Source organism: Protopterus annectens, chromosome 3.part0 (assembly GCF_019279795.1).
Source record: "Protopterus annectens isolate FY-2018-M chromosome 3.part0, PAN1.0, whole genome shotgun sequence".
NCBI classification, from domain to species: domain Eukaryota; kingdom Metazoa; phylum Chordata; order Ceratodontiformes; family Protopteridae; genus Protopterus; species Protopterus annectens.
Genome location: NC_056731.1, coordinates 1,978,896,415 through 1,978,922,990, shown reverse-complemented (window position 1 = coordinate 1,978,922,990; position 26,576 = coordinate 1,978,896,415).

Sequence of the window (26,576 nt, the reverse complement as noted above, 5' to 3'; positions counted from 1 at the left end):
ACCCCATGGCTTGCCACATCTGGGTGTGGACAGCTCAACCACTGGGAAGTACTGCAACTATAGGAGCATGATTGGGCAATGCCACATTTGTTAACGGCAGATGATGTGGCTGACCTATGCCAAAGAGGATGCCGTCCCCCTCACAGCAGGCATTCCATCACAGATGCATACTGTTTCAGTGTTTTATTCATCTGATTCATTAAAATGGCAACAAGATGGAGGCAGTCATGCATGTTAGCCTGTGCCACATTTACAACCCTAAGCATTTCTCAGGAGCACCTATGTGAACATGCTTCTGCCTCCATGATGGCACTAAATATACATTGAGTGGCAAGGGAAGAGACACCTGGATGAGGTGGAAGATGGACAGTAGGCATCTTCTGAGCATCCCTAACAACTCCTCCTGCATGGCAATTTGCCCACAATTTGGCTATGACCAGAGTCAACAGGCACTGAAGCCACAGAAATCACACTTCCCTGATTGATTGTCTTACCCTCACCTGTCCAATATCTCAGTACTCACTGGAATGGGTAGGTGTAAATTTACAGGCTGTGTCCAATGGAATTTCAAGAGTTGGCTATATGTCAACCTCAGTGTCAGACTCAACCTCTGCTCCCCCCCCCCCTGACTGTGCCTCTGCTTTGTCACCATCATCATCAGAGTCTACTGATACTCTGATATCAGGTTGTAGAAGTCCCACCCTTCTACTGTCAGGATCACCGGTGATAAAAAAACAACAAGGATAGGAAAAGATCAACACCTACACTGCTATAGTCTAAGATATGCTAACAAACTGACAGTGGTGCCACTATTACAGACAGTACAGCAATACACAGAACAGTCCTGACATCAAAATATCACACAGTAAAATATTTCTTTGAACTGCTCATCAGTACTGACATAACAATGCTTGGCTTTCCATTTGAAGATGATGGCATGTTCCCTATGCCAGATGGTCCTGGAAGAAGTTAAGCAAAAGGTAAAGACAACATCATCACAATTAAAAGTAACATAGGGAGTAATACTTTTTTCCCTTTATATGTCCATTAACTATACTTTCAACAAGAATTTAGATGACAAGTCCAACGTAAGCCCATGTGTAATCAATCAGAATGTGTTGTTAACTGTAGCAATCTTCAATCTCCCCCCAAAAATCCATTCTTATTGTAAATAGGTTTATAGGTTAGTACTAGGCTAACTGCCCCTTGTGGTCCATTTTAAGCCTAGCCAATTACCCCACGTGAGAATCAAACCTTGCACCTTGTGTTTGCCAGGTAAACACCTTAACCATTATGCCATCCTCCCTCCTAAAGAACTAATGTGTTGATTTAAATTGTTTTTACTATACAAATTATTTAACAATTAGATACAAAACCCTACCAGGAAGCTCCTCCTGGGACATGCTTGCTGCCCCTAAAAGCTATCTAGATCCCTGACAGTTGACAAGAACTTTTCATTTGCTGTTAGTGATGACTGTGTAGCTGCTGCCCCCTCCCACTACTGATCTGATCATGGGCTACTGCAGATGATCTCCTCCATGCAGATGAGATCATGACAGTGGCCCTATGGCCCTATGGTGCACCCTAATTATATGTTCTGTTGTGTTCATCTACTGCATTCACATCTGCAACTATATGTTGCCAAATTTGCATTCTGCCTGACATATCTGCATGTCCCCTCTTAAGCAAAAAGACACCATATTTCCTAAAAGCTTCCACAATGACATGATTCTCAGGGTCAGAGGAGGGTGTTTTTTGAGGATTGAGAAACCCGGGTGCCATAGTCCTAGGTGTTCAAAAAGACAACAGAAAGATAACACACATAGCTATCACATAACTACAAAAATAACTGTTCACAGATAAAACAATAAAAGTAGAATGTCAGTATTACTCACTAGAGAAACATAAAACAGTCTAGAAATATGAACACCAGGCAGGATGCAAAAAAGGAGAGTAATAATAGCAACATATCCTTGTTTGTGCCATAACAGAAACACAGCTTTGCTCTCCCACTTCCAAAAGAACAAGGAAATGACAGATTTTTCAAACAAACCATCATTGAAATGCTAAAACTGCTATCAAATGAACTGTCGCCAACACATATCTACAGATTTAACACAGAACATTCCATTTTAAGGTTTTGGCAATCATGTGCACAGACACACACACACACACACACACACACATATAAATATATATATATATATATATATATATATATATATATATATATATATATATATATATATGAATATGATTTTTCTTAATGACATTTCAGCATATGCAGTATATAGCTGAAAAATGCAAGCATACCTTTTCAAGTTCAGTAATCTAGTAGTCTTCTGGTCAGATATATTCCAAAGAAATAGCTTCTTTTCTGTATTCTCCACAGAAACAAGTCTCCACATCTTCGGTTCCCCTAACTACATGGTTGCCTTTTTATGGAGTAAATTTGGAGAAGTCAGCACGGTGAAAATGCAAATCAGGAGTGAACTCATTGGAACTGCTGAATCCCAAATACTTGGCTCCATTTAGCAGATATATGCATAGTGTAGGCAATCCACAGTGCTTGTTTTTCATGGATTACAACTGTGATGGATTACTGGTAGGGAGAAGGAAAACACAACAGCAATACAGACTGCCCTACATCCAGTGAGTGTGTCAGGCTAGACTTACAAAGTCTTATATGTAATTTTGCCAAGGCTGGAAATGTAAGTAAGCAGCACACAATTCATAGGTTTTATTGACACCCAACCTCCACTTCATTTATTGGCAACTGTATATTATATTATTGCCATTTAATATCCTCACACATTTTATGGAAAAATATATAGAATGGCTTACAGATTGCATGTCTCAGATTTCTGGTCAGATAAAAGAAGAATGAGCAATAAACCCAGAGAGGTAAGACAGAGGTGCATATTTGCAAGCAATAAACATTGTATGTTTATATATTGCTTTGTTTAAGTTTGACAGTCAATATTTTTTCTTCAAACTGAATTTTTCCATTGTATATAATCTGATACCTGTATCTTTAATGTTGGAGCTTTTCTGCCAGGGCCTTCACTGAAAACAGACCTGCATCCAATCATACTTTCCTGGTTAAAAAATCATCATCATCTTCTTTCGGCTGTTCCCGTTAGGGATTGCCACAGCGGATCACCTGTTTCCATTTCTTCCTGTCCTCAGCATCTTGCTCTGTCACACCAACCACCTGCATGTTCTCTCTCACCACATCCATAAACCTTATCTTAAGCCTTCCTCTTTTCCTGTTACCTGGTAGCTTCATCCTTAGCATCTTTTCCCAATATACTCAGCATCCCTCCACAGCACATGTCCAAACCAACGTAATCTTGCCTCTCTGGCTTTGTCTCCAAACCTTCCAACTTGGGCTGACCTTCTAATATACGTATTCCTAATCCTGTCCACCCTTGTCACACCCAGTGCAAATCTTAACATCTTTAACTCTGCCACATCCAGCTCAAACTCCTGCCTTTTTGTCAATGCCACTGTCTCCAACCCATATAACATAGCTGGTCTCACTACTCTCTTGTAGACCTTCCCTTTCACTCTTACAGGTACTCGTCTGTCAAAAATCACTCCTGACACTCTTCTCCACCCACTCCATCCTGCCTGTACTCTCTTCTTCACCTCTCTTCCACACTCACCATTACTCTGAACTATTGACCCCAAGTATTTAAACTCATCCACCTTCACCACCTCTACTCCTTGCATCCTCACCAGTCCTCTATCCTCCCTCTCATTCCCACACATATATTCTGTCTTAGTCATGCTGACCTTCATTCCTCTTCTCTCTAGAGCATATCTCCATCTTTACAGGGTCTCCTCCACCTGTTCCCTACTCTCACTACAGATCACAATGTCATCTGCAAACATCACAGTCCACGAGGACTCCTGTCTGATCTTGTCTGTCAACCTGTCCATCACGATTGCAAATAAGAAAGGGTTCAGAGCTGATCCTTGATGTAACCCCACCTCCACCTTAAATGCATCAAGGATCAGCTCTGAGCCCATTCTTATTTGCAATCGTGATGGACAGGGCTCAGAGCTGATCCTTGATGCATTTAAGGTAGAGGTGGGGTTACATCAAGGATCAGCTCTGAGCCCTTTCAGAGCTCAGAGCTGATCCTTGATGTAACCCCACCTCCACCTTAAATGCATCCGTCACTCCCACAGCAGACCTCACTGCTGTCACACTACCCTCGTACATATCCTGTACCACTCTTACATACTTCTCTGACACTCCTGACTTCCTCATACAATACCACAACTCCTCTCTAGGCACCCTGATATATGCTTTCTCTAAGTCTACAAAAACACAATGCAACTCCTTCTGACATTCTCTGTACTTCTCCATCAACACTCTCAGAGCAAACATTGCATCTGTAGTGCTCTTTCCCGGCATGAAATCATACTGCTGATCACTGATCATCACGTCCCTTCTTAACCTAGCTTCCACTACTCTTTCCCATAACTTCATGCTGTGACTTATCAATTTAATCCCTCTGTAGTTACTACAGCTCTGCACATCACCCTTATTCTTAAAAATCGGTACAAAACACTTTTTCTCCATTCCTCAGGCATCCTCTCACTTTCCAAGATTTCATTAAACAATCTGGTTAAAAACTCCACTGCTTTTTCACCTAAACACCTCCATGCTTCTACAGGTATGTCATCTGGGCCAACAGCCTTTCCATTCTTGATCCTCTTCATAGCTATCCTTACTTCCTCCTTGTTAATCCATTGTACTTCATGATTCACTATCCCTACAACATCCAACCTTCTCACCCTCTCATTCTCTTCATTCATCAACCCCTCAAATTACTCTTTCCATCTCCTCAACACACTCTCCGCACTTGTGAGTATGTTTTCCTCATTATCCTTTATCACCTTTACTGCTGCACATCTTTCCTAGCTTGGTCCCTCTGTCTAGCCAATCGGTACAGGTCTTTTTCTCCCTCCTTAGTGTCCAACCTTTCATACAACTCTTCATATGCCTTATCCTTAGCCTTCGCCACCTCTCTTTTTGCCATGCACCTCATCTCCTTATACTCCTGTCTACTTTCTTCATCTCTCTGACAATCCCACTTCTTCTTTGCCAACCTCTCTCTGTATACTCTCCTGTACTTCCTCATTCCATCACCATGTCTCCTTGTTGTCCTTCCTCTGTCCAGATGTCACACCAAGCACCTTTCTAGCCATCTCCCTTACTAGCTCTGCTGTAGTTACCCAGCTATTTGGTAAACTCTTCACTGCCACACAGTGCCTGTCTTAACTCATCTCTGAACTCCACCTCACAATTACCCTTTTTAAATTTCCACCATTTGATCCTTGGTGCTGCCCTCACACTCCTCCTCCTCCTCTTGATCACCAAAATCACCCTACAAACCACCATCCTATGCTGCCTAACTGCAGTTTCCCCAGTCACCACTTTACAGTCTCCAATCTCTATCAAACTGGCCCTCCTACATAAGATATAATCCACCTGTGTGCATCTTCCTCCACTCTTGTATGTCACCCTATGCTCCTTTTCCTTGTTAAAATACGTATTCACCACAGCCATGTCCATCCTTTTCGCAAAATCCACTACCATCTGATTTTGTATTCCTTTATTTAACACCATACCTACCCATCCCTTCCTCATCCCCTCTGTTCCCTTCACCAACATGCCCACTGAAATCTGCTCCAATCACCACTCTCTCACTCTTGGGTTTAGTCATCACTACTTCATCCAATTCGCTCCTAAATTTTTCTTTCTCATCCATTGCACACCCAACTTGTGGAGCATATGCACTAACAACATTCATCATTATACCATCAATTTCCAGTTTCATAAACATCACTCTATCCAACACTCTTTCACCTCCAAAACACTCTTAGAATACTGTTCCTTCAGAATAACTCCTACACCATTTCTCCCGCCATCTACATCATGGTAAAACAATTTGAACCCACCTCCGATACACCTAGCCTTACCCCCCCTTCCATCTGGTCTCTTCCACACACAATATACCAACCTTCCTTCTGTCCATCATATCAGCTAGCTCTCTCCCTATACCAGTCATACTGCCAACATTCAAAGTTCCAACCCTCATTACCACAGTCCTAGCCTTTCTCCTCTCTTCCTGCCTTCGGCCATGCCTTCCGCCTCTTCTCCTCCTTCGGCCAACAGTAGCCCAATTTCTGCCAGCACCCTGTTGGCTAACAGTACTGGTGGCAGTCATTGTTAATCCGGGCCTCGACCGATCCAGTATGGAAATATTTACTGATGTCCACATGAAATTATTTGGTGAAGTTTTACGCCAGATGCCCTTCCTGATGCAACCCTCCCCATTTATCCGGGCTTGGGACCGGTACAAAGAAATGCACTGGCTTGTGCATCCCAGTGGCTGGGTTTTTCCTGGTTAACAAATGTAAAATAAATAAATAAATAATCATAACTATTTGTGTGATCGCTCAGTACACTGCATCCAGAATTAATACATATACAAATAACTGTTATATGGTTGCATAGTGCTGTTGATTATTCTGCAGTTAGTTATATTCAGAATGATTTCAGCTCCTTGCTGAAAAGGTGTTTGGCACAGAGGTATAAGGCACCCTTACTGTGTTTTGAAGGTTCATTGGAGTTAGAGTTCAAATCCAGACCTATGTAGAAATATTTCATTTCTACTAACATTTTGTAGTGTTTATGTCATAGATTGCTTTTCCTTGTTTCAACCACTTTTCTATTTTATTTATTTTATTTTTTGGGGAGGGTAGTGTTTGTAAAGTGTACAGCTTAGTTCAAACAAGGGACACAGAAAAAATGAATGCAGGTTTGGCTGTGACTATCTCATTTGCACAAAGCACAGCAGTGAGCAACTTAGACTAGTGGCCCACCCAGGAAGCAGACATAATACCTTCAGAACACCTACAAATAGGGTATCTGTGAAAAGGCAAAGGTCAAAGAAAATACACTGTTGTGATTTCTGTTTTCCATCATGCAATACTTCAACGTGGCATTGCACGGTAATTAGCAAGGTTCCCCAACAGTTGCAGCCATTGAACACCTGCAGACAGGACTCAAACACCCAGTAATTGAAACTGGACACATTCAATGAATTCTTCTGGGTACGGCACAAGCATGCTAAGTGGCGTTGCACTTCATTTAACACAGAGAACACAAGAATGATTACCTAATCCTGTGACAACAGGTATAGTGTAGGGCTAGAGTTCCAGATGGTTCTGTGTTCTAGTACAGGGTGTGCAACCTATTTTTACTATTGTGACTGCAGTTTATAGAATGACCTGAAAAATATACAAGTGTTATTTCACCATTCTTATGGCAACAGGTATAAGTGTAGGACTGCCATACACATGATCCTGGGTACCAACACAGGATATTCCATACACTTTTACTTTTGTTCCACTTCCCATTATATTCACACTCACATATAACACTTTAGATAGTGTAGTTGATATGAATTATATGTATGAGGGATAGGAAACCATTATTGTGTTTTCAGATGTATGACTGAGGGTTTACTGTCTACTATATTTCTAAAAGTATAATTCTGCTATCTGGACTTGCATGGCCTTGACAATTAAATAAGACACATATACAACTGGATCTATATCCAATAACCTATCAGATCACACACATACATGTGTAACAGCTGAAACTGTCACCTGTATTTATGTATGATTCCTGACAGTGTCTGAGCAGCACTTCTTATGTGGCAAAGATGGAAAATCAATGCTGTGGAAGAAAAATGATTTGTCCCTCATGCCAAGGTTTGAATTCCACACTGTAAAAAATGTATCATTGTATAAAGTCAAAAACAAACATGTCAGGTTATTACATTTATGACCCCAGTGCATGTCTGCAAACTTAACTCACATAACAGTTACCTTCCAGTTTCCAATATATATTTCCAGTCTACATCAGTAGACACCCCTCAAACAAAGATCAAGTGCCAGATTAACCTTCCAGTTTCAATTATTTAATTCCTCCCTGCATGGCGCTGCTGCTCTCTGCTTAACATTGTGCAAATGAAGTTGGGATCATTGCTCGGGTTTGTGCACGTCCAGTAAACGTGATAACAAGAATTGGTGGGAAAGCATCTGTTTCCATTGCTCTAGTTCAGCTGTTAGACATGTCTGGCATTAGAGTGTCTAGGAGTCCAGGATATTTATTGGACTCCTGGTAAAGAACCACAGTCAAATGTTTCTGCAGGGGACTATTCTGGCTCCCAGTACAAGTCTGAGGTCTGGAATAATTTGGATCAGGCTGTATCCAGTGCCACTGGCATCCCGCACACTGGAGAACATTGTAGGCATCATTTTAATTACCTACACAGGCAAAAAGGGATACCCTCAACTGTTGGTTGAATGAGTTTGAGACTGCAGACATCCCACAGCTGTGTAAGTATGACAATAAGAGAGTACTGTTACTGTTATGCATAATGCTCTTCTGTTCTTTCTCCAGGTGCTGCCAAATGTGAGTTCAATGGGCAGGCTCATGTTGCTTGAATGGAGATACTGAGAGAAGCAAGTGGTACGTATGCAGTACATGAGAAGTGTTATTGTAGCCTTAAAAAATTAAAGATAGTTTTTTCGGGGTTTTATACAGTTGTATCAAATTGAGCATGCAGACCCCAACTGTAAAAGCAAGTATGCATGCATTACTCTATAACACAAATCAATTTTAGTAGTCATATATTAGACTGTAATCAGAGGTTTGGGTTCAAATATCACAAATCACAAAGATACAATACTGCATTTCTTTAATAATATTTACATGAAATTAAAAACTCAGTATCAGTGGTGCAAATGCCCTGTTAACTGTAATCTGTATAACTGGAACATGCATATGTGCAATATATGCACATTTCAAGGATTACTTTTAGCAATCTGTAGAATAGTGTGTATGTATTATAACATATACTTAAATGTAATACTTCAGATAAAATAGTTGTATAATTTTTTTGGCTTTATAATTTGCACATTCCTCACATCTGTGTTGAAACTGTTTTTCCCCACCCCCCTCATTTCCTGCCTTGTCTTCAGCTGATATAATTGAGCTAGTGTTGTGTGTCCTGTTAATTAACAATCTGCATTCAAACTGGAACCTTAGTTTGAGAGACAGCCTTACAGAACTATCTGCAAATATATAGAGCTGAGTATATTTTTCTGTATTATTCTGTATTATAGAACTAAATTGTTTGCTTAGATATCTGTTGTCTTACTGCTCTGCAAATATATAGAGAACAGTATATATTTTTTGGCTTTATAATTTGCACATTCCTCACATCTGTGTTGAAACTATCCCCCCCCCCTCATGTCCTACCTTGTCTTCAGCTGATATAATTGAGCTAGTGTTGTGTGTCCTGTTAATTAACAATCTGCATTCAAACTGGAACCTTAGTTTGAAAGACAGCCTTACAGAACTATCTGCAAATATATAGAGCTGAGTATATTTTTCTGTATTATTCTGTATTATACAGCTAAATTGTTTGCTTAGATATCTGTTGTCTTACTGCTCTGCAAATATATAGAGAACAGTATATATATTTTTGGCTTTATAATTTGCACGTTCCTCACATCTGTGTTGAAACTGTTTTTCCCCACCCCCCTCATTTCCTGCCTTGTCTTCAGCTGATATAATTGAGCTAGTGTTGTGTGTTCTGTTAATTAACAATCTGCATTCAAACTGGAACCTTAGTTTGAGAGACAGCCTTACAGAACTATCTGCAAATATATAAAGCTGAGTATATTTTTCTGTATTATTCTGTATTATAGAGCTAAATTGTTTGCTTAGATATCTGCTGTCTTACTGCTCTGCAAATATATAGAGAACAGTATATATTTTTTGGCTTTATAATTTGCACATTCCTCACATCTGTGTTGAAACTGTTTTTCTCACCCCCCTCATTTCCTACCTTGTCTTCAGCTGATATAATTGAGCTAGTGTTGTGCATCCTGCTAATTAACAATCTGCATTCAAACTGGAACCTTAGTTTGAGAGACAGCCTTACAGAACTATCTGCAAATATATAGAGCTGAGTATATTTTTCTGTATTATTCTGTATTATAGAGATAAATTGTTTGCTTAGATATCTGTTGTCTTACTGCTCTGCAAATATATAGAGAACAGTATATATTTTTTGGCTTTATAATTTGCACATTCCTCACATATGTGTTGAAACTGTTTTTCCCCACACCCCTCCCTGTTCTTAGTTGTAGTTTAAATTTGGTGGCTTTTGCAGTGCCCGCCCCACTGTAGATTTGATCTAAGACACTCCCCCAGGCCCATCTCTTTACAGCATTCTACCTAATAAACCCTTTCTGCACTTGCTTTTAGTCCTTTTTAATTTAATTACATTTTTTCAAACTGTGCGTGGACTAATATTGCAACATATTCAAGTGTGCCAGCTTGCACTGCATGAGAATTGTATTTACTACTGCTTTTGCTACTTTTCTAAAAAAAAATTCATATGCTTTTACTGTACTTGTGTTTCTTCCTACTTTATTTTGCTTTTGTGTCATCTTCAAAGTACTCAACTGTATTTATTACTGCTTGGTGTAACTCATTCTAAGCCTTTTAGTTTAAACACTTGGGCTTCAGACCAGTTGTTTTACATTAAGAAGGTTTGTGGTCTGCACTGTAGTGGCAGAACAGGTAGCTTACATCCTTCTAAGTTGGGAACTGCTGATTGAGGGCTCAGTGTCTGTTATTCTAAAAGTGTATTAATTCTGGTTTAAGCACTTGGGCTTTTAGGCCAGTTATTTTACATTAAGAGGGTTCATGGTCTGCACTCTTGTGGGAGGAGAGGCTGGACTCTGCCCTTCTGAGCTGGAAATTTCTGGTTGAAGGCTTATAGTGCATGCATATCTGAACTGCTTCTTACTGAAATTGGTACACCTTGTTTTCTGTAGCATAGACTAGATCCAGGCCTGCTGAATCTAGCTTTGTTTGTATAACTTGAGCACTAATCCAGGCATTCTTTAAAGCATTCAATTGTATTTATTACTGCTTGGTAGTAACTTGATTAAAGTGTAGCTATCATTCTAAGTCTTTTGGATTAAGCACTTGGGCTTCAGACCAGTTGTTTTACATTAGGAAGGTTTGTGGCATGCACTGTGGTGGCAGGACAGGTAGCTTTCATCTTTCTAAGTTGGGAACTGCTGATTGAGAGCTCAGTGTCTGTTATTCTTAAAGTGTATTAGTTCTGGTTTAAGCACTTGGGATTCAGGCCAGTTATTTTACATTAAGAAGGTTCGTGGTCTGCACTCTTGTGGGAGGAGAGGCTGGACTCTGCCCTTCTGAGCTGGGAATTTCTGGTTAAAGGTTTATAGTGCCTGCATATTTGAACTGTTTCTTACTGAAATTGGTACGCCTTGTTTGCTGTAGCATAGACTAGATCCAGGCCTGCTGAATCTAGCTTTGTTTGTATGCTTGTTGTTTGTTTGCTTGTTATTTCCCTGGAATGCTAATTCCACCTAAAACGTGGCTTCTCAGTGCTTCTGTGGATCCCTAGTGATATCTGCCTAGCTTACTGTACTTATTTCCTTGTTTCACTTGAAAGAAAGTTACTGTTTGTCGTTTTTGAATTTAAATTACCTGAAACACATTGCACTTAAGTTACCTGGCACTTGCTCACTAAAGCAATTATATAATTCAGCACTAAAAATTAAAAGCACTACACCCTCACACCCCATTGGCCCTTGTTTTCAATTATAAAGGAATTCCCAATATTATTCTAGCATGTCTAAAGGACAGTTGTCAATCTCCTCTCCGGTCCAGCTGGTGAATCTGGGAATCTTGAGGCAATGTTACAACTGCCTCATGTACACAGACAACCCTCTCCTCCTCCCAACAAATTCCAACACATGTGAGAGATGCAACCATATAGCCAAACTGGAGGCTAAGCTCTCTCAACTCAGTACTGGAGTAACCAGTCAGGAGGAGAAGGAAACCACACTCACTACAATTCCAGTCTCACATAGACCTACCACGACAGCAAACCAAACACATAATCACATAAAAACATACTCGGAGGCTCTAAATAAAGATCTGCCTAAGCAGCAGAGACCTCCAAAGCAGAATCCCAAGCAACCGCTACCCCAAAACAAAACACGTGCAACACATATCTCACAAAGCCAGTGTGCCGAACATTCACAGCCCTTAAGGCTAAACAACACACCTGATACACTTGTAATAGGTGACTCTATCATCAGGCACACTGACGTCCTGCTCACCAGGCTGAACAAGGGGAAGGTCACGGTGAGCAGCCTGTCAGGTGCTAGGATCTGCCACATAACACAAGCACTCAGGTCACTCCAAGGCAAGTACAAATATGACTCAGTCATTGTCCATGCTGGTGTGAATGACCTGTGATGTACCTCCCTGGACTACAAGAAAAGAGACATAGAGGAGCTCTCTGAGCATGTAGCCCAGGCCGGTATGACCCTGACCTTGAGCAGCATCTTACACGCACCAAGAATGATGCCACAATATGAAGACAAGATGATCAATTTCAACAATTGGCTTAAGCACTGGTGTCATTCAAAGGGGATCCAATGCCTGTCAGCCTGGGATGATATGCTCGACAAGCCACGATGCTTCGCTAGAGACGGCTTGCACCTGTCACCCCTGGGCTTTTGGATATTGGCAAAGGCTCTTGCTACCCCCATAGTGCCTTTTTTAGGCAAGGCTCAAAAGACAAACCCACCTCCATAGGTATCACAAGGCATAAGAAACTAAGAGTAATGCTACTCAACGCCAAAAGTCTAAACCTCAAGATGCATGCACTCGAAACTCTCCTTAGCATAGAGAACATCAATATCTGTGCAGTAACAGAAACCTGGTTCAGGGCTCCCGAGTGCACCCCAGCACTACCAGGTTATACCTCATACCATGCTTTTCAACCCCAAAACTTGGACCGAACCAGAAAAGGAGGGGAAGTATCGATATTCATCAAAGATACCCACACCTCTAGGTTGGTGGCAAAGCACGAAGCATCAGAGACTATCCATGTGCAACTAACAGTGGGTAAAACTGCCTTCCAGTTTATAGCCTGCTACAGACCACCTTCCCAAACCCAGGAATCCCACTCGGCCTTCTTGAGAACACTGGAAAATATGAAGGTATCTCCAAACACCATTATATTGGGCGACTTCAACTACCCAAACATAGACTGGGAGCATTACTCTAGCTCCAACACCCTAGCCCAAAGGTTCCTAGAATTCATAAACTCAAATGCTATGTAACAACTTGTTACCACTCCCACAAGAGGGGAAAACATACTGGACCTGATCATCACCAACATGGGGACTCTATGCTCCAGACCAGAAGTGTATCCCTCACTGGTAAGATCAGACCATAAACTGATCTCACTGGATATTCACATCCCAACCCCACCCCCTGCCCAGAAAACCACAGTGAAAAACTTCTCTAAAGCAAATTTCACACTCCTCAAAACCGAGGTGGAATCCTTCAAAGCCCCCGGGCCTGTGGAAAATACGGCCCAGACCGCAGAATCCTTTATAAATGCATTCTATGAACACCTTCAGGAATGCATGGATCATGAAATCCCAAATAAAACCAAGACCCAATCCTCCAAAGGCATACGTCCTGTCTGGTGGACCCCAGCCATAAACAAACTATACAATAGAAGGAGGAAGCTACTACATGATAGAGCAAAATCCCAAAAAGGGAAGGCATCTCTGATCAGTATTAGCAAAAAACTAAGGGCACTCATAAAATCTTCTAAGGCCAGCTTCGAGAGAATAATTGCACAGGACACTAAGGATAATCACAAGGCTTTCTTTAGTTATGTTAGGAACCTGGGTGGGAATTCCCAGATATGCCTAGAATTAGTCCAAAATGACAAAAAATACACCAAACCCACAGACATTGCCAACATCCTAGCTGACAGGTTCAGCGCAAACCCCCCCCCCCCACCAAAAGGGCAAATATCTATCCCAGCAGAGTGCTGCCCCCCTGACATCTCAGATGCTCAGGTAAGAGCCGCCCTCTCCAAAGCAAAAAACACCGCATCAATGGGACCAGACGGTGTCCCAGGCTGCGTCCTACATGAACTCTAAGAAGAGCTAAACCCAAACATAAAACTACTGTTCAATCTCAGCCTTACTACAGGATATGTACCCAAAGAGTGGCGTACAGCAACAGTGGTCCCTCTCCACAAAGGTGGTGCCTCAACGGACCCTGGAAACTATCGCCCCATAAGCCTGACTAGCTTGGTCTGCAAAGCTATGGAAAGGATCATCATGGACCTCATAAATAAAGATATTGGGGACCTACAGACACTGGATCCTACCCAGTTCGGCTTTGTTAAGGGCAGATCCTGCCTCTTAAACCTGGTCGACTTCTTTGAAACAGTCACCAAGGCCATTGATGAAGGGAAGGTGGTTCATACAGCCTACCTGGACCTCGCAAAAGCCTTTGATACAATACCCCACTCGGGCATTATAGATAATCTCACCAGCTTAAATATAAACCCTTATGTCACTAGATGGGTTGCAAACTGGCTCAAGGACAGAACCCACATGGTTAGAATTACTGGAGCCATGTCAGACTCCAAACCAGTTACAAGTGGCATCCCACAAGGCTCAGTCTTGGGACCTCTCTTGTTCGGTATATAGTTCTTGGAGGTACAGGCCAACACGGAAGGACTGTGGCTGACCAAGTTCGCAGATGACTGCAAACTGGGCGCCATAATATCCTCTCTAGCCGACACAAGCATCCTCCAAAAGGGCCTCATAGAAACAGACAACTGGTGCCAGAGCCATGGCCTCAAGCTAAACGCCAAAAAGTGCATAGTCATCGCCTTTGGCAAAAACAAAGTGCCCACAAATTACCACATAGGTGGTAATCCATTAAGTACAGAAGAAGTAATTAGGGACCTGGGGACCCAAGTTGATAGCAATCTCTCATTTGACAACCACGTGGCCAAAGTGGTTAGAAATACATTTTATATAGCCCACCTAATCATGAAGGGATTCACATCTAGATTAGGGGAGGTCATCGTGCCACTTTACTCATCCCTCATCAGGCCATTAATCGAGTACAATGCCCCTTTTGGGATGTACCTTACCAAACACCTGCAGCAACTGGAAAGACCCCAAAAGTACCTCACCAAGAGGATCAAAGGGCTCAAACAGATGCCATATGCTGCCCGGTTAAAGAAACTCCAGCTCTACCCAGTGGCATACCGCCTGCTCAGAGGCGACCTGTGCCTGACGTATAAAGCCATGTCCAACCCGGAATTAAGGGACATTCTGCACCTCAAAAAATCCAAATCCCATCAAGCTACACGCTCGAGAGACTTGAACCTCAGCACTGAAATAAATAGGACATGCTGGAGGGACAGATTCATAACCCAGAGGCTCCCTTCACTCTGGAATAAAATCCCAGTCCAGGTTAGGCAGAGTCCCTCATTGACTCTCTTCAAGAGGAATCTTGATGAGTGGATGGGAGATCGTAGGTTTACCCCGGGTATCACTTCTCTGTCACTGTTAGACAGAGGCACAGTATACTAACCTCAAAAAAGGGCATAGCAAAATTAATTTAAAATGGGTGGCGAAAGCCAAACATACTCTGGCTAGGCTTATAAATGCCCTAGGGCAGATAGCCTAGTATGAACCTATGAACCTATGAACCTATAATTGTGTTAATATATTGTATATCACATATGATGGTGCTAATTTTATCTCTTTTTTTTTCTTTTACCTCAATCCATATTTCTCCTTTTTATTTTCTATTATGTGTCCTAAAATGTCTCTATGTCATCCATGTGTACCACATCACTAAATGCTACACAACACAGCAAGGTAGGCCAGTCCAGGTGGATCAGTCTGCCGCTGCTCCACCAGCTCCAGCACTGATAGCCAGCTTGTCTGGGACACAACCTGGCAACACTGCTTATGCTGCCTCTGCATAACCAGTGCCATCAGGTATTACTGCCCCAGACTCTGGAGCAGTGGTACCCTCCAGGAGCAGTTTCAGAGGTCGTGATTTCATCACCCACTGGAAGATGCTAAGGTTGGTGCATAGGGTCATGTACCACACTATTGGTGCATGCCTATGCCAGATGGAGAGGCTGTTCTCCCTCATGGCACTTAGGAGAAGAAGACATCAAGCACTCCAGCCACCAGCTGAGTAAGGGGACAGTGATGACAGTCCAGTCAGTGATGACTTGATTCTCAATGTCTCCAAGCTTGATGGCCATGCACCTGTGTTGTCCCTTCCCTCACCACAATCATGGTGTCCCCCAACCTTTTGTGTCCCTGACCTTCCCTGTCTCTTGACTTGTTTGTCTTGTTTTTTGCATTTGCTTCCTCACCTACCCAACTTACCTGACCCAGACATGCCAATGTCCCTTATCCAGCATTCCTGTCTTAATTAATAAAATGGGCACTTGTCCTTCAAAAAATATCGTCCAATACAAAGCTCTCCATTTCCCACACATGTCTTTTTGACACACTTGATGCAGTCCAATTGGCTATACAACATGATTATGTTGTTGTCACTCCTCTCTCTCTGGAGGTGACAGTGCAAATTCAGCTAATATTCTGCATATATTATCAGTTTTTACTATTGAAGAAATGGATACCAATCGTTCTTTCCAACCGTCCTCCTGCACATTCCTGAATTGCTTTCCCTTTGTCTTCCCCCTGCTTGGTCCCCATTTCACCACTTTCATATCCACCCCATTTTAACACCTATAATCTAGTCAGAAAATAGAATCACACCCAACATCCATAAGTGCCACAACAATCAATGGCTCCCTTCAGTTTTTGCATTCTATACTTGCACTATGTTTGTCATCGCACAGCAATGCCAAGCAATGGTGAGCAGTGGTACAATGATGCAATTACCTACATACAATGCCACTTAACCCTGCTACTCTATGCCAACACACAGCAACTCCTCTACTATAAAGAAATTAATGTCATTGCATTATAACTCTTTATTTAAAAGTACTAGATGCACCTGGATTTAAACCCAGAATCATCTGGGCTCAAAAAGAAATTTGTCAGTGCATTTACACATGTTGTCACAGAGTTGGTTAAGCAGCAGGTGTGTTTCATAGACTCAGTACTAACTCTTAGACTTTTGGCAATGCAGCTCATGTTTGTGTACTGCTTATCTATGCACAAACTGGGAAAGTAATGGAAATTGTATCTCCCATGTGCAAGCACTTTGCCAACTGTCACTCAAACCTGCTGGTCGCTGCGGTCTATGGAAAACTAAATATTATTACGTCTTAGTCCTGTTTACTATCCATTTCCTGTTTATGTCATGAAATTACATGTGGAAACATACAAAACTGAAGGCTCTACCCAACAATATATCACATATTTACAATACTGACATGTGTTGCCTCCCCCATGCACTGCAACCCTGGTGATTCAGTACTTCACACATATATCAACTACACTACATAAATTAATATCAATGTTTTGTGAAATGCAATGCATATCAATTTGGTAACATACAGTACTAGAACTATTGACCCATAGGACTAAACAACCTTATTTGCAAGGCCACGGATGGAATAATCATGGACCTTATCCAAAGGGACATACATGACCTTCAACACACTTGACCTGACACATTTTGGTTTTGTCAGGGGTAGATCTTGCTTATTAAAGCTAGTGGACTTCTTTGATAATGACCCCAAAGATCTGGATGAGGGATAACAGAACATACCGTCTATGTTGATTTATCCAAGTCTTTTGACACTATCCCTCATTCAGGTATCACAGAGAAACTCTCCCATCTGGGGATCAACCCATACTTTAATAGATGGATAGCCAACTGTCTCACCAACAGAATGTACACTGTCAAAGTTGAGGAGTGCACCTCCACCACTTGACCACTTACCAGTGGAATACCACAAGGATATGTGTTGGGCCCTCAACTTTTTGGAAACTATTTCTCTGAAGTTCAGGCAAAGGTAGATGACCTTTGGCTTACCAAGTTTACACATGACTGTTAACTGGGTGCAATCATATAGAGTCTCCCAACAATGTTAACATATTACAGAAAAAGGCTGACACAGACAAATGATTGGTGTCAAACTTGGGGACTGAACCTTAAAGCAAAAAATGCTTCATTGTCCCCTTTGGCAATGAAGCACCCCTGCTAATTATGACATACCTAGCACCACTCTAAGCTCAAACTCAGTGCTGTGAGACTAGGGAACACATGCTGACAGCAATCTAAACTTCAATCACTATGTGTCCATAGTGGTGAGACACAAATTCTATGTTGCGTACCTCATAAATAAGGGCATCACATTCAAGACCAGGGAGGTCATAGCTCCACTGTACTTGTCCCTTATCAGACCACTAATTGAGTATAAAGTTTCCTTCTGTCTGTACCTCACCAGACACCTGCAGTAACTGTAGAAAACACAGAGGCATATAACTGGGAGAATCCAGGGCCTCCAAAACATGACATACATGGAAAGACTGAAAGACTTGTCACTGTACTCTGTATCATACAGGCGGCTGAGAGGTGGCCTATAGTCTCAGACCCTGCCCTACTGGAAATGCTGGACATCTGCAAATCAAAAGGGGGCAAGAATAACTTGCTCCATGGAACGCAACCTAGCCTGTGACATAAACAGACCATGCTGGATAGACAGACATATTTCCCAGCGATTGCCACCATATCCTAGTGTGAATTGGAATTAACACGAAAGGCTCCCCCTTTCATGTCACTACTATAGTTGGTATCATACTCATTTAATACATTGGATATGGTCAGCAGCACACCTCTCAACCTCTTACAGCAAGAAATCTGGACAAAGCCATAAATAAAATTGGGACAAATGCCCAAAATAGGAACAATTTTAAATATTGCTCTTACAAACTTAGAAAGCTGATAGAATAACAGGTTTTACATTAGCAGAAATTTTCTGAATGGTATGAAGTATGTAACTCAAATGTCTGTCATTATTTTTTAACTTCATTCTTTAATGATTTTCACTAATTGTTAGAAAACCACAATTTTATGAAAAACGGACCAAAAATATGAGGCAAAAATCTGGACATTTCTGTGAAAATCTGTTTAGCTGAGAGGTATGGTCAACAGTGTACCTATGTCCGGCATTGCTTTACTATATATATATATATATATATATATATATATATATATATATATATATATATATAACATAACTGAGTTTAGTATCTGTCATATATTCTGATTAATAGGCTCCTACTGCATGTGAAGCAGGGTTCCTCAATAACCCTATTCAAGCACAAAGTTGACAATAGGATATGTGATTGAAATTCACCCCTGGGGTGCCAGCTATGTCCCTCATGGACAGGGGCATCAGTGCTGGTCACAAAACTGCTCCAACAATGACCATCTAACTATGCCCAATAAGGGTACTTGTGTTTTTACATGGCTAGGCTTGTAAATGCCCTATGGGCATTATCCAAGTAACCCCTATGAATCTAAGAAGCTATGAACCTATGCAGACCTCCCAACATCTCTATAACATGCCTTGCTGATATCATCCACTATAAGTTGTCTTGCAGCTTTGTAAAAGTCAGATTTGTACAGTGGTGCTAGTGCAAAGTACTGAGTTCTGTATGTATCATATAGTCACCACTCCAATCCCATGAATTGACAGTATTTTGACACTTGCACATGCCTACATATCCATTTCATGCAGGCCTCCTAACATCTTTTCTTCAACATGCCCTGCTGATGTCATCCACTATACGTTGTCCTGCAGCCATGTAAAACTCAGACTTGTGACGTGGCACTTGTGTAAAGTACTGAATTCTATAGTCTGTGTACTTAGGTGGGGGTGCTATTATCATTGCAGTCAACTGGTGTGTTTGTGTGTGTGTGTTTGTGCTATTGCTTGACATTACATTGAGCCTTTTACACTAGCATGTGGGACACTGTTGTTACCATATTCTCATCACCAGACACTGCTGATGTTATCAGCTATAAGGTGCTGTCTGAATTTAATTAAATAAACAGTAAAACATATTACAAACTGCTAAAGACATACTAATTGTTAAAATATACATCTTAAAGGATATTAGAAAAACTTTTGTCATCTTGCATACATCTTACATTTTAATAGACAAGTAATAGATGACACTTCATGAAGTCCTAGCCATCTTCCTGCATTCAGACAGAGCTGCCAGGTTAATTCTCTTTTTTTCTAATTGTAAAGAACAGGTTCCTCCACTTAAATTAGGTATCATTTTCTCTAACACTATAAATTTAAGTCCATGACCTGGATTTTCATTCAACTCATTCCTCTGACAAAGTATCTTGTATGAGGAGACAAAAGCACTTACTTGTGGAAAAATAAAATGTTTTAGCTTGTAAGTGATGCTTTTTTGGTTTTTGATATGGTTTGTTCTATGTTTGCTGTTAAAGTTATAACAAGTATATATGTTAAGCCCTGGTGATCATTGTGGCATTCATCACAAACATGCTAGCCAACTGTGCTCTAATGTAAACAGGATTGCTATTTGTGTTGTTTTACACAGCTTCCTGGCCAGCAAACACTGTTGCCAGCCACAAAATTGTACTTATTTATGTTTAAATGCTGTGTGCAGCATTAATATATAATGAATGCTGCTGCTCACTACACATCACTGTACACACATGCAAACTCTGTGTAGGCTTCACGCAAAGCCTACATGAGTTTACTGAATCCCAGGGATGGAGTATAATTGATGCATGCAGTGATATCTGTAGACTATGACGTGTGGTGCATGTTCTACTGTCAGTGTTCATTTGACAATACGTTTTTATTTCAGAACAGTTGCTCATATCATTCTTTATAAAAGTCATGGATGAGTGCTCATTGATTCCTGTTCATTGATGTTGTAAGGCATCATATAAGTAATCATCACATTTTAACCATTTTGCATAATAAATTATACTAAGGTGGTTTAGCTATGTATGCACATACTTCTTCTTCTTTCAGCTGCTTCCGTTAGGGGTCACCACAGCAGATCAACTGTTTCCATTTCTTCCTGTCCTCTGCATCTTGCTCTGTCACACCAACCACCTGTATGTTCTCTCTCACCACATCCATAAACCTTATCTTAGGCCTCCCTCTTTTCCTGTTACCTGGCAGCTTCATCCTTAGCATCTTTTTCCAATATACTCTGCATCCCTCCTCAGCACATGTCCAAACCAACGTAATCTTGCCTCTCTGGCTTTGTCTCCAAACCTTCCAACCTGGGATGACCCTCTAATATACTTATTCCTAATCCTATCCATCCTCATCACACCCAGTGCAAATCTTAACATCTTCAACTCTGCCACGTCAAGCTCTGACTCCTGCCTTTTTGTCAGTGCCACTGTCTCCAACCCATATAACATAGCTGATCTCACTACCCTCTTGTAGGCCTTCCCTTTCACTCTTACTGGTACTCATCTGTCAAAAATCACTCCTGACACTCTTCTCCACCCACTCCATCCTGCCTGTACTCTCTTCTTTACCTCTCTTCCACACTCACCATTACTCTGAACTGTTGATCCCAAGTACTTAAACTCATCCACCTTTGCCACCTCTACTCCCTGCATCCTCACCATTCCTCTATCCTTCCTCTCATTCACACACATATATTCTGTCTTAGTCCTGCTAACCTTCATTCCTCTTCTCTGTAGAGCATATCTCCACCTCTCCAGGGTCTCCTCCACCTGTTCCTTACTCTCACTACAGATCACAATGTCATCTGCAAACATCATAGTCCACGGGGACTCCTGTCTGATCTCGTCTGTCAACCTGTCCATCACGATTGCAAATAGGAAAGGGCGCAAAGCTGATCCTTGATGTAATCCCACCTCCACCTTAAACGCATCCGTCACTCCCACCGCAGACCTCACCACTGTCACACTACTCTCGTACATATCCTGTATTACTCTTACATACTTCTCTGACACTCCCGACTTCCTCATACACTACCACAACTCTTCTCTAGGCACCCTGTCATATGCTTTCCCTAAATCCACAAAGACACAATGCAACTCCTTCTGACCTTCTCTGTACTTCTCCATCAACACTCTCAGAGCAAACATCACATCTGTAGTGCTCTTTCCTGGCATGAAACCATACTGCTGATCACTAATCATCACCTCCCTTCTTAACCTAGCTTCCACTACTCTTTCCCATAACTTCATTCTGCGACTGATCAGTTTAATCCCTCTGTAGGTACTACAGCTCTGCACATCACCCTTATTCTTAAAAATCGGTACCAAAACACTTTCTCTCCATTCCTCAGGCATCCTCTCACTTTCCAAGATTTCATTAAACAATCTAGTTAAAAACTCCACTGCCATTTCACTTAAATACCTCCATGCTTCTACAGGAATGTCATCTGGGCAAACAGCCTTTCCGTTCTTCATCCTCTTAATAGCTATCCTTACTTCCTCCTTGCTAATCCACTGCACTTCATGATTTACTATCCACACATCATCCAGCCTTCTCTCCCTCTCATTCTCTTCATTCATCAACCCCTCAATGTACTCTTTCCATCTGCTCAACACACTCTCCTCGCTTGTGAGTACATTTGCCTCATTATCCTTTATCACCTTTACCTGCTGCACTTCTTTACTAGTATGCGCATACTGAATGCCCTAAAGTGGTTCAATTAGTAAAAAGTGTTAATTCTGTATTTAACATGAGTTCATAGCTTGCATTTGAATGAAATTGTATCATACTGTTTTTTATATTATGCAATGTTTTTTTTTCAGTTTGAAGTATGCTGTCTGTTGATGTACTGCATATCACATTATTTTGTTTTGTCATACATAACCATTTATGGTCTCAGAGACAAATAACATCATTCTTTATGCAGTGGTGAAAGTGAAGTGCCAGCAATGTTTGTTTATGTGATAGGATACTCACTTTAAAATATATATTTTTTATTAGTGTTTCCCTGAAAACGTGTATTACTGTTTTAAGTTGTAGGTAACAACCAGCTGTATGAAGGGTAATGCATAGAGCATAATTGTGTGAATTACTACAATCTTATGTTATGGCATATGCTTTCTTTCCACAGTTCTATGAGGTTTTAAGCAGTACCGCTACAGGAATGAATTGCATACAGTTAAAAAGTGTCCTAAGCCCTCCCCCCTTTTTTATATATAGCTTATTTCTCTTCAAGTTAAACATCCAGCTATGTTTGTGGAGGTCAAATTCTAAGAGTAATGCCATGCTTGAGTCACAGCAGGTCAAGGTCAAATATGTTATACCAATCTTCTAAAGATAGGCTAGGTGATAGAGCAATTTATTTTGAAGAGGTACTGTCATGAGAGCTGGGTGATTAGTTGGTCTGATGTCATGATCTACTTGATACAAGTAATCCTACAGACACTGACCTGGCAGTTCTGTGACACCATGGTCAGGGCATCACATGAGAGGCTTTGCTAGGTATAGAGGAATACTGACATTGCTTGCATGCTAGGTGCAGCGGGATGCTGACATGGCCTGCATGAAATCTGTTGTACTTGTTCCCTCAACTAATTGCAGTACTTTCTTGGGAAGTACTTGTAGTCTCATGTGATCTGCTCACAGATATCTGGAGAGTAGCTTGTCCTCTTTCCCTTCCAAGACTGATTGCTACTTGGGTCTGGTAAGCCCTAACTAGTGTACAAATGGAGGCAGCCACAGCTGCTTCATGAGCGACAGCCCTATACATTAGTGTGATCATGGCATTATCCCTATTTTGTGCCATTTCTGTGAAGTGCTGGAAATCCTCACATAATCTTGGACACTTCTGACCATTTCCAGCTGGCTCTCTATGGCAGTGCTCTGAGCCCTTAAAATGTCACAAAATATTTGTCGCTGGGCAGCCAATGCTTTATGTGTTTCTTGGAGAAGCTGGGACAAATTCCAGTGTTTGGCTCCCCTTTGTAAAGGTGTCACTGTGGACACTCTTACCTCTGAATGTCTACCATCATCCTGAAAGTCTTCATCTGGGTTTGGAGACACTGGTGTAGAAGTGCATGGATTTTCTCTCTGTACAAGCCCGAATGTAATGTCAGCATATGTAAAGTTACTAATATGTTGTGGGGTGTGAGATCCTGCCATTAAATTTTAGGCCTGCATACCACTTTTCTTCACCTACTTCATAAATATGTTGTCATCATCATCACCAATGGCCAATCTGCTGCTATCCTCAAAATTTATTGGTATAGTAGAGCAGTTTGTTTCCATTGCAGATCATGTAAGAAATTATTTGAAACTTTACTAATAAAGAAATAGCATAAACTAGTTTATGCTGAGTAAGGAGGTGTGGTGAACACTTACCATGTGCACTGCTTTCAGTCATTCTGTGTAGATATGGAAACTTCACCTGTTAATAGCAAGCACCCCATGTTTAATATAATCATTTCATGTCAGCAGTCATTTCTCTATATAAATATATGCTACTGTTTTTATAAATTCATAGGTTCGTAGGTGTGTACTAGGCTCATGACCACTAGGGCCTTCATAAGCCTAGCTGTGCAACCAAAATATGACCAACAAGTTTTATGTTTTAGACATTTTTATAGGGGATGAGTTTTAGTTTTGATGTGAATTACTGACTAACACTGTTCTTCAGGGATATAGTTGCCAGACCAGGGGTAACTTTATGTCTTCCCATTCACTGGCCCAAGTTATACTTTAATATGGTGAGGGAGGGGCTTTGCTTCACACTGATGGGTAGCCTATTCCAGAGAATAGGAATTCTATAAGATAGGTGTCTGTCTCCCAACATGTCCTATTTATGTCGCAAGCAAAATTAAAGTCTTTGGATCTAGCAGTTCTGATCCTATTTACTTTACAGATATATAAAACCTTTATCAGAGCTGGGTCCAAGGCTGACTTGTATGCCAGACATAGGTTGCCTCTCAGTAGTCTGTATGAGATCTAGTAAAGAGATAGAGCTTTGAGACAATCAACACAGGGCATTGTGTTTACTCCCTGTATTTTTTTTATAAGTAACCTTTGAGGACTTTCCAATTGCTGTATGTGTCTGGTCAGGTACATGAGTAAGGGAGCGTCATACTCTATCATGGGGGTGATGAGGTCCGAGTACAGACCAACCTTCCTGATCAGATGGATGTTACTGCTGCAGATATTGGTAATAGATAATGTTTACACTGCATCTGATTATTCCAGTGCCATCATCTTCTGTGTCATGGTCATCCCTACAGACAGAGACAGAAAATAAAATCAACAAGAAAAGGACAATCAAGTCTTGGTGAGTACCTTCATGTGGCGGACTGATATATATAGACTGCATTTTATATAGCATATATAATGGACAGCGATAGGTTAAAAACATAAAAAAGACAGCTGGGTGCACAGGTGCCAGGATAAAAAAGTGCCCGATCCTGGTATGTGCAGTGGTGCCAAAAATGGAAAAAATGACAGTGTAGAATTGTCAAGATAAGGAAACACTCCTACTATGGGGATAGGCAAGACTCAGGGGGAGGATGCCCCCACACATTGTAGAAGGAAGCAGTAGTCCACAAAAACCACAAAAACTCACAGGCTAAGAAAAGAGCCATACATATGGCAGAGTAGAATTGTCAAGATAAGGAAACACTCCTACTATGGGGATAGGCCAGACTCAGGGGGAGGATGCCCCCACACATTGTAGAAGGAAGCAGTAGTCCACAAAAACCACAAAAACTCACAGGCTAAGAAAAGAGCCATAAATATGGCAGAGTAGAATTGTCAAGATAAGGAAACACTCCTACTATGGGGATAGGCCAGACTCAGGGGGAGGATGCCCCCACACATTGTAGAAGGAAGCAGTAGTCCACAAAAACCACAAAAACTCACAGGCTAAGAAAAGAGCCATAAAGATGACAGAGTAGACTATTGAAGATAAGGAAGGATTTTGTGCTGTTACTATTATGCAAGAAGCCCAGAATTTCCAGACAGAAGATATTCAAACAGATTAAGAAAAAAGTTAAAGGAAAGAAAAATACTTGCACAAGAAAACTGTCTAAAGCTTCAAATGCAGATTTTGCTCATTAACACAACAAATCCATGAAAAACGTTATATAAACAAAATACTCTGGGTCATTTGGAAAAAAAGTGACATATGAAGTGCAAAAACATAAAGAACAAAACCTTGAGATTGTTGAAAGGTACAGAAAAACAAACATGGACATGGGAAAAAAGAGGTCTGATATGGTGCAATATCCTTGCAAAGGAGAAAGCCAGACTAATCAACACAAAACTGCAGTTCCAAAGATATTTGAAAAGAAATACTGGCAAAGGCACCCAGATATGGAAAATTTTACAATACAAAGAATAAGGTCACAAAGTGGGAACACAGAACGTAAGATTAGTAAAGAAGAAGTTGAACAAACAGAAGCTGAAGTTATAGAATACTGGCAAAGTGAAGGATTTAATGTAAGAAGTTTAACATAGGTTATGTCACAGCATGATGGAACAACGAGTCCCCAAATTAAGGAGAAATAGGTGGAACAGGAGACATCTGAAGAATAAATATGGGCGTGGCAAAGAAAAAGTGATTTAACATGCTGAAATACT